Raw genomic sequence first — 9,773 nt, forward strand, 5'->3', positions numbered from 1 at the left:
AAAGAAAAAAACAAAAAAATAAATTTTAATTTTAATTTTTTTTGTTTTTTTATTTTTTTTATTTTTTTGTACTAATATTTATTTTTATTCTTCCATATTTTTTTTATGTCTCTCTATTTTCAGTTCTTCTTTGCTTGAGGACAAGCAAATTTTTAAGTTTGGTGTTGTCGCTTCGCTTTTGGACTTTCTGTTTATTTTAATGGCACCAAAAGGGAGGCAAATCATCTTCACGGGGGAGCACAGCCTGACGGCCACTAGGATAACTGAGGTGGTTGAGTTCCTTTCATTCTATATTCCTTCCCGTTCTTACTATATTAGGTTCTTTTTTTCTACTTATCTAGGTTCTAGTTTAATTTACTATTTATTTTGTTATTTGATTTTTAGTCTGAAGGAATGTCTCATGCATTACTCACTGAGCTTGGAATCAAAAAGAAAAGAAAATGATGTATTGCATGAGAGATTGAGTTTATATTGAAGAATAGTCTTATTTACTTAAATGTGGTGGCATTTTCTGTAATCCTGAATGCATGACATGAACAATGCATATCTGAATTTGAATCAAAGGATGTTGATGTATAAGAAACAAGAATTTGGAGAACTATTATGACTTCTCTGAAATTAGTGAAAGTTTAATCCTTGAAGCAAAAGAAACAGTAAAAGAAAAATAAAAGCAAGGTCCAAGGCTCTGAGCATCAATGACTAAGGAGGTCAGACATGATTAAAAGCTCAAAGAGTTGTTTCCTTAGTCATATGCTTGTGGTGTTCTTGTGTCAAGTAATCCTTGAGACAGAATATTTAGAGTCGAGACCAAATGCAGTTAGCAGAGTATGCCCAAGGCTTTGAGCACCACTGTCTGGGGGTAACTAAAAGAAAAATCAGAACATAAAGAGAGTTCCCCAGTCAAGTGCTTGTGGTGTTTTTGTGTCAAGTGAAGCTTGAGACAAAACATTTAAAGTCACGGCTAGGCTCAAGGTGCAAAGAACCAATGAAAAGAGAATCAAAGAAAAATTGCTGTGTTCAAGGATTAAAAGGAAGAATAAAGACTAGAGAATTCATAATATTATCCGGATTCTAATTCCAGATGACAGTAACATTCTTCTGATTCAAAGGATAGTGAGATGCCAACCTTATTCATGATTGCAGTTGTAAACCCCACTTCAAGAAGAGACATGAGCTTAATCGAACTCTCATTCTCATGAAAATTCACATCCTATGCCTATATTAGTTTTGGTTGCTTGAGAAGAAGCAACAATTCAAGTTTGGTGTTGTGATGCGTGAGCATCTTCTCTATCTTTTCCTAGTGAATTTGCATTCAATTTGTTAAGTTTAATCAAGAATTAAACTTCTTTTAGCCACCATGGATGCTACTTTGAGTCGTGTGTAATTCTATTTATTTTAGATAGCATTCGGCTGGATTTGATGGAGTTTCCGCAGAAAAAGAGAAGAAGGCGAATGATGCTGTCAACCCTAACCTCCTTTCACTCAAACAAAAATAACTTGAGCTAAAAAGGTTCAATTGACGTGATTTTAGTGGCATTGGAAAGTTAACTTCCAGAGCTTTCCAATGATATATAATAGTATATACTTCTCTTCCAGCTGTACGGTCAAGGTGGCACCTAACTTGGAATTTTTCAAGTTAGGCGCCAGAACCACAAATTCTCCAAAAGCAAATGATTACAGGCGCCAGTTAAAAAGGGAGCAGTGGTCCCCCTTCCATCTACTTGATACTGCACGATTGTCTTTGATTTAATTTTGATTAAATCTTTTATTTTAATTACAAATAGGAAAAGATATTATTTAGTTTTAGAAAATATATTTTACATTAATTAGGATTAGTTATAAAAGGAATCTTCACCTCTCTCTTCTCTTCATTCCGCACTTTACAGTTTTTCAGAATCCTAGTTTTTCTCTCTGAACCATGAGCAACTAAACCTCCACTGTTAAGGTTAGGAGCTCTGTCTATTGTATAGATTGATACTATTATTTTTCTATTTTAGTTCATGTACTGATTTAAAATTCAAGAATTGTTTTCGTTCTTTATCTTATGAATTTGGGTGGAACGGAAGTATGACCCTTGTTCTAATTGAGTTCTTGTATAACTTGGAAAAGCTCTTTACTTGAACAACAGCTTGAAAATATATTCTCCTAAATTTCTAATTATCTGGACTTAACGAGATACGTGACATATAATCCTCTTATATTTGGGTAATTAGAATTTCTATGGCATATAAACTAGAATTGAACTTCACCCTCTAATTGGAATTAAGTGACCAAGGAATTGGCAGTTGATGAATATTAGAGGAGACTAAAAAGGTCTAAGAAATTAGGGTTTAGTCACATATAGTTTGCCATGAATTAAATCTTGCATGATTAGAATAGTTAGTAAGAAAAGTCAATCCGGAAAATAGATAACTCTGAAGCCTTAACTGTTTCCCCATATATTATTCACCACTTATTTATTGCTTGCTGTTTTAATTCCTGAATTATTGTTTAATGCTCTTGAATACCAAAACACTCTTTTCTGTTTGTCTAACTAAGTAAATTAATCAACCATTGTTGCTTAGTCCATCAATCCTCGTGGGATCGACCCTCACTCACTTGAGGTACTACTTGGTACGACCCGGTGCACTTGCCGGTTAATTTGTGGGTTATAAATTCCACACCACATGTAGGTTAGTTTCTAGAGAGAGAAGCTCCCTCTTCTCTCTAGAATTAGGGTTCTTAGGGCTATTTCCCTCTTAGATCTAGGTTTGATTATTTGTTTTCATCTTGTTTCTTCTATAATTTCTTGCTTTTACTCTTTCATTCTCATGGTTTGTAGTGTTAATTTTACTTTTATGCTTCCTTTTATGTTTATGAATGCTCATGTTAGATTTGGATCTACTTTAATGCAATTTGATTATTGATGCTCTTTTATTGTTGATTTGCGTTGTGAATTTTACTTTTCTTGCAGTGGGTAGTTGGTAGATTTTATTATTCTTACACTTTTACTATGGTTTTCTTATACACCCACCAAGTGTTTGACAAAATGCTTGGTTGGACTTTAGAGTAGACTTTGAGCATTCTTGGCTTGGAAAGAGTAATTAGACAATCTTGAGTCATGAATACCCAATTTAGATTGGTGACCTAGAGTTGTTAGTTAGTATTGTTTCCATTAACTCTAAACTCTTGCTAATTCACTTAGTGAGTTGATTAGGACATTTGGATTAGGATTAGCTAGTCTTATTAGACTTTCTTCGAGTGTGAAGATAATATGATACCTTCTTCCATCGTCGAGGATGACGTAGTAAGATAAATTCTTATTTATCATTGTGAATTGATTAACTAGTCTTGTTTGACGTTCTCCCTATGTGAAGATAACATGATACCTTCTTCCATTTGTTGGAGTTGACTAAATAAGATGAATTAATCATTGTATGACTAGGATAAAAAGCCTATATTCTCAACCCTTGCCATGAATGTCTCTCTTTATTAATTGCTTCCTTGAGTTACTTGATTTACTTTTCTTGTCATTTATTTTATTACCTTTTATAAACCAAACCCCTTGTTCCTTCATAGCCAATAATTGACCACTTCATTGCAATTTCTTGTGAGACGACCCGATGTTTAAATACTTCGGTTAATTCTTATTAGGGTTTGTACTTATGACAACCAATATTTTTGCATGTGAGGATTCTTTTGGTTTAGAACTATACTTGCAACGAGATTTCATTTGTGAAATTCTAAACCGTAAAATAAATTCGAGCATCAAAATGGCACCGTTGCCGGGGAATTGCAATGGTGCTATGTTATTGGCTATTGTATATATGTGAATATGTTTCTTTGTTTGTTTTTGTTTGCTTTAGGAGTTAGTTTTTATTAGTCTTATTAGTTTTTGTTTTATTTCCGCTTTCACTATGAATTCTCATCATTTTGGCTATGAGTGTGGTTCAAACTATGTTGTAGGAGATGGAAATTACAATGAAAACATGCATCAAGGATTTGGAGATCAAAGGTGGAAGGAGCCCCAAGCTTATGGACAACCCTCTCGGCAACAACCTCCTTCCGAACCAAGTTGTACAAGAGTGCTTGGGGACATGAATACTCTCCTCACGGAGATGCGCAAGGAACAAAAGGCATTTTATTCCATCCAAGTCGTTCAAGCGCCACCCCAACATGACTACTCTCCGGACTCTTATGGGTATAATCCCAATCCTAATGCATACCAATCTAATGTGTGTGATGATCCTGATTGCGATTGTCAACCACAACCACTACATACATATGACCCCTTCCCTCCACATAGCCCTCAACAACCATACTCACAAGCCTCATACCACCATTCACCTCCATATGATCCTAACCCATACCCACCATACCAACCACCTTATAAACCATGTCTAGAGCCACCACTATTCCAACACCAATACTCCCGTGAACCATAAATTCCATATACACCACCTCAAGACTTTCACCAATATGAACCACCTTCCAACTACAATCCCTTTCCCTCAAACAATGAACCCTCCCTCCCACCACCGCCCCCAACGAAGCCCTCATGAAAGAATTAAGAGATCTTGACTCTCTTATCCAAAGGCAACAAGAGAGGACGAAAAAGGAGTTTAAGGAGCTAGAAGCCAAGTTGGCTACTATGAATGAAGCCATTAACCACATAGCCTCCCATCTAAGCTCATGCATTCCAAATACTCCTATTGACAAATGTAGAGGATTAACCAAGGAGCTTAGCGAGGGAGTGAATTTGGAGCTCCAAGGTGAGGAAGAGGAGTTAAAGCAAGAAGTACAACAAGAAGAGGAGGTAGAGATTATTGAACAAGAGGAAGTAGTGGTTGGATGTTTAGGATATGTTGAGCACATAGAGGAATCTCAAGTTGAAGAGCCTTCTTCCATGGAGTTTGGAAGGGATGTTAAAGAGGAGAGTGATGTTAAGGAAGTGGATAGAAAGTTGAAGGAAATTGATCAAGAAGTAGATTTTATCGTTAGTGATTTTTTGTCCACATTGATTAATCCCCTTGATGATCTTGTTGAGACTTCTTACATTGGACTAGAAAGCAATGTTGGGGAGGATGTGCAACCTCCAAGGCATATTGTGAGTGAAGAATTGGAAGAAGTGTTCCAAGCAATAAGCCCTCCTATCTATGATGATTCCGCATCAACATATAATCCTTTTGAGTTTGAAGAATCCTTCCCCACTATGCTCGAAATTAATGATGAGGTGGACTTTACTAAACCTCCTATTTATAATTTGAGTGATGGGGAAGAGATAGAAGAATTTGGTGGAGAAGAATGTGAACTTGAGGAAGCTTGGCAAGAGGTAGAGCTTGAAGAACCTTGCCAAGTGGTGGACGCCTCTAGAAGAGGATGGACGGGAGTGGAGCGTGCTTTGTCAAAACCGTTGGGAACTCCTCCACCTAGGTTGTCATCTAATCCTTCATTTGAGTGGGTAAAATTTCTAACTCTTAGCTTTATTATCCCACTTAAATATGGTATTCTTGAAACGGATGGCCAACTTAGGGTGCTTTGTGGAATTAAGCGTAAGAGGAGGATGTTTAGTGGTTGGCGGTGTAAGTCTAGGCTCATTATGGTTGAAGCTTCAAGGACTAGAAGCAAGTGTTGGACTAGTACTCAATTGGATGGGTCTAAGAGGGTAGTTTGGTACCTTCATGAGAATTCGTCTTCTCCACCACCCGAACGGAATCAAAGTGATCAACTTGAAGACAGGTGTGAAAACAAAGTTTGGAATCCCGGATTACAAGGTGTGGATCAACTTTGGGATCCCGTGGTTTGTGAAGAACTCCATCAAGGCTTGGAGTTATTACTTTGAATGATGAAGCACAATGGAAGTCCAAGCATTGGTGCATGTTCAAGGATGGATTCAAGCACAAGCCACCTTGATGAAGAGCTCCCCATAAGTCCAACTTAAGGACAATAAACAAAAGTGCTAGGTGGGAGACACCCCACTATGGTAACATCTTTTCATTCTTCACTTTTGTATATATTGGTAAAATAGGATTAATTTCATGTTTTGCTTAGTTAGTTGAGTTTATTTGGGAGTCTAAAAGGTTAAATAAGGTTTTATGGTGTTTTGGTAGCTGTTTGGAGGTTTGGAATGCTTGGTTTGGTGCAAGAACTTGAAAAATTTTGAAAAATAGAGCACCAACCCACACGTACGTGTGCCCCACGCGTACGCATGACCCAAGTATTTTCGACCATCCACACGCACGCGTCATCCACGCATACGCGTGGATTCAAAATTTCCACTTCTCAACTAAAAACCCGAGAGTTGCGCCTGCACTGTGCGAACACTGTGCCTTTTGCGCAAGGCTACCTATGCGTATGCGTACCTCACGCGTACGCGTTGTTTCCATTTTGCCATCCCCACGCGCACGCATCGATGCACGCGTACGCATGGATGCCCTTCTTTCACACACTTCTTTTCTCATCTTCTTTCCATTTCTTTCCTTCCTCTTTCTTCTTCCCTTCTCTTACCCCTCATCCAACACTCCCAAACACCATTGATAACCATTCCTTTTAGATAGTTAGTGTTTAGTTAGTTTAATCCTCATTTTATTTTCTCGTTTTTTTTATAAGTGTTGGATTATTAATCTTGTTTACTGATAATTGCTGTTGATTACTGATGAGATGTTAGTCTAACATCATTGCTGTTAATTTTCATTGTTGGATTCTCTTGTTGAGGTTACAATTCACTACTTGGTTTTGAATTTTCCATGCGTAACTTTTGTGAATACCAAGTGAATTACATTGCCTTTGAGCTTCTTAAATCTTTTGAATTGCATGTTTTGGCCACCATGCATTCATCATCTATTGTTAGGCAATTATACATTATCAATGCATTTTTTTAGGTGATGCTTGTTTATGATTTACCCTTATCCACATCACCTACTTCATGCATTAAGATTTTGGAATTGTGAAGTTGGATCGAAAGCTTACCTAGTGACATATTTTTTAGCCTTGTAAAGCTTTGTGGACCATGCTTGCTATGTGATTGATTTTTGACCTCTATATTCTTTTTTCTAAGTTCCATAGCATCCACGTGTTTCACCTCTATGTCACTTAGGTGTTGCAACAACTTCAATATAGGTGTCATTGATTGTTGTGTAAGTTTCATATACTATTTTGTTTACTAAGTTTACTTGCACATCAATCGATGTCCATGCGTTATCCAATTTCACAATTGCTTGATTAATTGCTTGAATGCTTCTATGCTTCTTCACTACTTGTTTGTATCTTAACCTACAAGTATTTCCAAGTATTTCAAGCACACTAGAATGAGTGAAGTGTATGCTTTCTTTTGTTTAATTGTGACATAGTTCTTTTTATGCTAGTGTGTGTTCTAAACCGCGCACAAACTTAGAACTCACACACTTGTTTCATTAATATCACACTAATTCACTCACTCCATTCTAGTGATTTACCTCATTCCAATAATTCATGCTTCTTTGCTTTTGATTTTCTCATCTCACGGTGTTATTTTTTATTTTTCATGACTGATGCACCATAAGCAAAAATAGAAGCGAAAGAAAGAACATGCAGCACCGGTTGATCCGCTAGCTGAAGGTGGCAACTCGGAGAATCGCCGTATCCCCTTGCTCATCTTTAAGTGTACCGAGGACGATGCAAACTTTTAAGTGTGAGGAGGTTGTCCGACTAGTCGGCGTTTTGTGGGTGACAATTTCTTATCCCAACACTTTTGCACTTCATTTTTAGGTATTTTAGGATTTTTAGTTGCATTTTCTTATTTGCATATGTATATATAATAATCTCAGTCAAAATAATGAAATTTTTCAAGAATTTTATCTATAGGGCACCCCAATTGATTGAAAAAATTTTTAGAACTTGCTTGAATTGTACACATTGTGGAACATGACTTTTGAGCTAAGAACACAAGCATGTGAGTTTTGAGCCTAATTGTGTGGTTACATCATATAACAACTTATTTTCATTCTTGTGTGCATTATTCTCTTTCTATGATTGTAATCCTTGATTTGTTTGATTCTTTATGTCCATTATTTTGTGTATACATGCACTTATATGATTGAGACCATTGTTTCAAATAGTTCACTTACCCAAATAGCCTACCTTTTATCTTCCATTGTTAGCCAATTTTGAGCCTATGCTTAACCCATTTAATTTTTGCACATTACAAGTCTAAAACAAAAAAAAAATAAATGTCCTTAATTTGGATCTTTGATTAGCTTAGGCTAGTGAGAGTGTTCATTATTTGATTTTGGGAGAGTTGGGAACATTGGGTAGAGATAAAAGTGTATTTTTGTATCTTTATTGGAAATCATGGGAATTGGGTACCTACTTATGCATTAAATGTGTAAATCATATGTATTGATGCTCATGTATATATATTTTAGTTTGAAAAAAAAAAGAAAAATATATATACAGAAAAAAAAAAGAAAAAAAATAGAAAAGAAAGAAAAAGAAAAGCAATAAAAAGGGGACAAAATGCCCCAAAGTGAAGTTCAATAATAATCAATGCATATATGTGGTGATAAAAAAGAGAATGCATGAGTATGTGAAAAAGTGATGAATGGGTAGTTAGGTTAGCTTTGAAATTGTATAGGTTGTCATAGGTTAGGTGGGAAGTTTAAGTTGATCAAAGATTCAATTTCTAGTCCACTTAACCATATACAATCTTACCTTGACCCTAGCCCCATTACAACCTATGGGAAAGTCCTCATGATATTTGTATGCATGCATGAAATAATTATTGATTGTTAGATGAAAAACAAATCTTGGAAAGCATGATTAGGGGAGAATTGAGTGAATCAACCCTATACACTTGAGTGCCTAGAGCAGATACACATCCGGTGAGGGTTCGATCGCTCAATTACATGTTTCCACCTATGATCATCTTTTCTTGCAAGTTTGTAAAGTCTTTCAAAATTCAATTGTGGGTTTGCTTTGATTGCTATTGCTTTAGCCCCCGTACTTGTATATGTATTCTTGGGAATTGATTTATTTTGACCAAGTAATTGCATTCATTTAGATAGCTTGCATTTAGATAGATTGCATATAGTTAATTGCATTGAATAAATGTGATACCCTTTGTCTCTTTCTTGATTTTAGCATGAGGACATGTGATAAACCCATATTTTATGATATATTTTGTGCCCAATTTAAGTGATTTATTCAATCATTCACCCACTTATTCATATTAATTGCATTGTTTTACTTTCCCTTCCTTATTATGTGAGATATGTGAAAAACATGTTTCCTATGCTTTAAGAATAATTATTTTAATTACCCTTTATTACCATTCGATGCCGTGATTTATGTGTTGAGTAGTTTCAGATCTTCTAAGGCATGAACGACTTAAAGGATGGAAAGGAAACATACAAAAATGGAAGGAAAGCACAAAATGGAGTTTTTGAAGAAACTGGCAGCGACGCGAACGCGTGACTGACGCGATCGCGCGCTATGAGCAAAACGCAGATGATGCGGACGCATGACCGAAGCGAACGCGTGATAAGGAAAACTCCAGATGACGCGACCGTGTGACCCACGCGGACGCGTGACCCACGCGGACGCGTGACCCACGCGGACGCGTGACCCACGCGGACGCGTGACAGAGGCCACGCACCAGAAATTACAGAAAACGCTCCCAGCGATTTCTGAAGCCCTTTTTGGCCCAAATCCAAGTCCAGAAGGCACATATCAGAGGTTATGAAGTGGGAAAATGCATCCATTCAAAGGAGAGTCTCCAATTATTCACTTTTCATGATTTAGATGTAGTTTTTAGAGAG

This window comes from Arachis ipaensis, chromosome B07 (genome assembly GCF_000816755.2).
Source record: "Arachis ipaensis cultivar K30076 chromosome B07, Araip1.1, whole genome shotgun sequence".
NCBI lineage: Eukaryota > Viridiplantae > Streptophyta > Magnoliopsida > Fabales > Fabaceae > Arachis > Arachis ipaensis.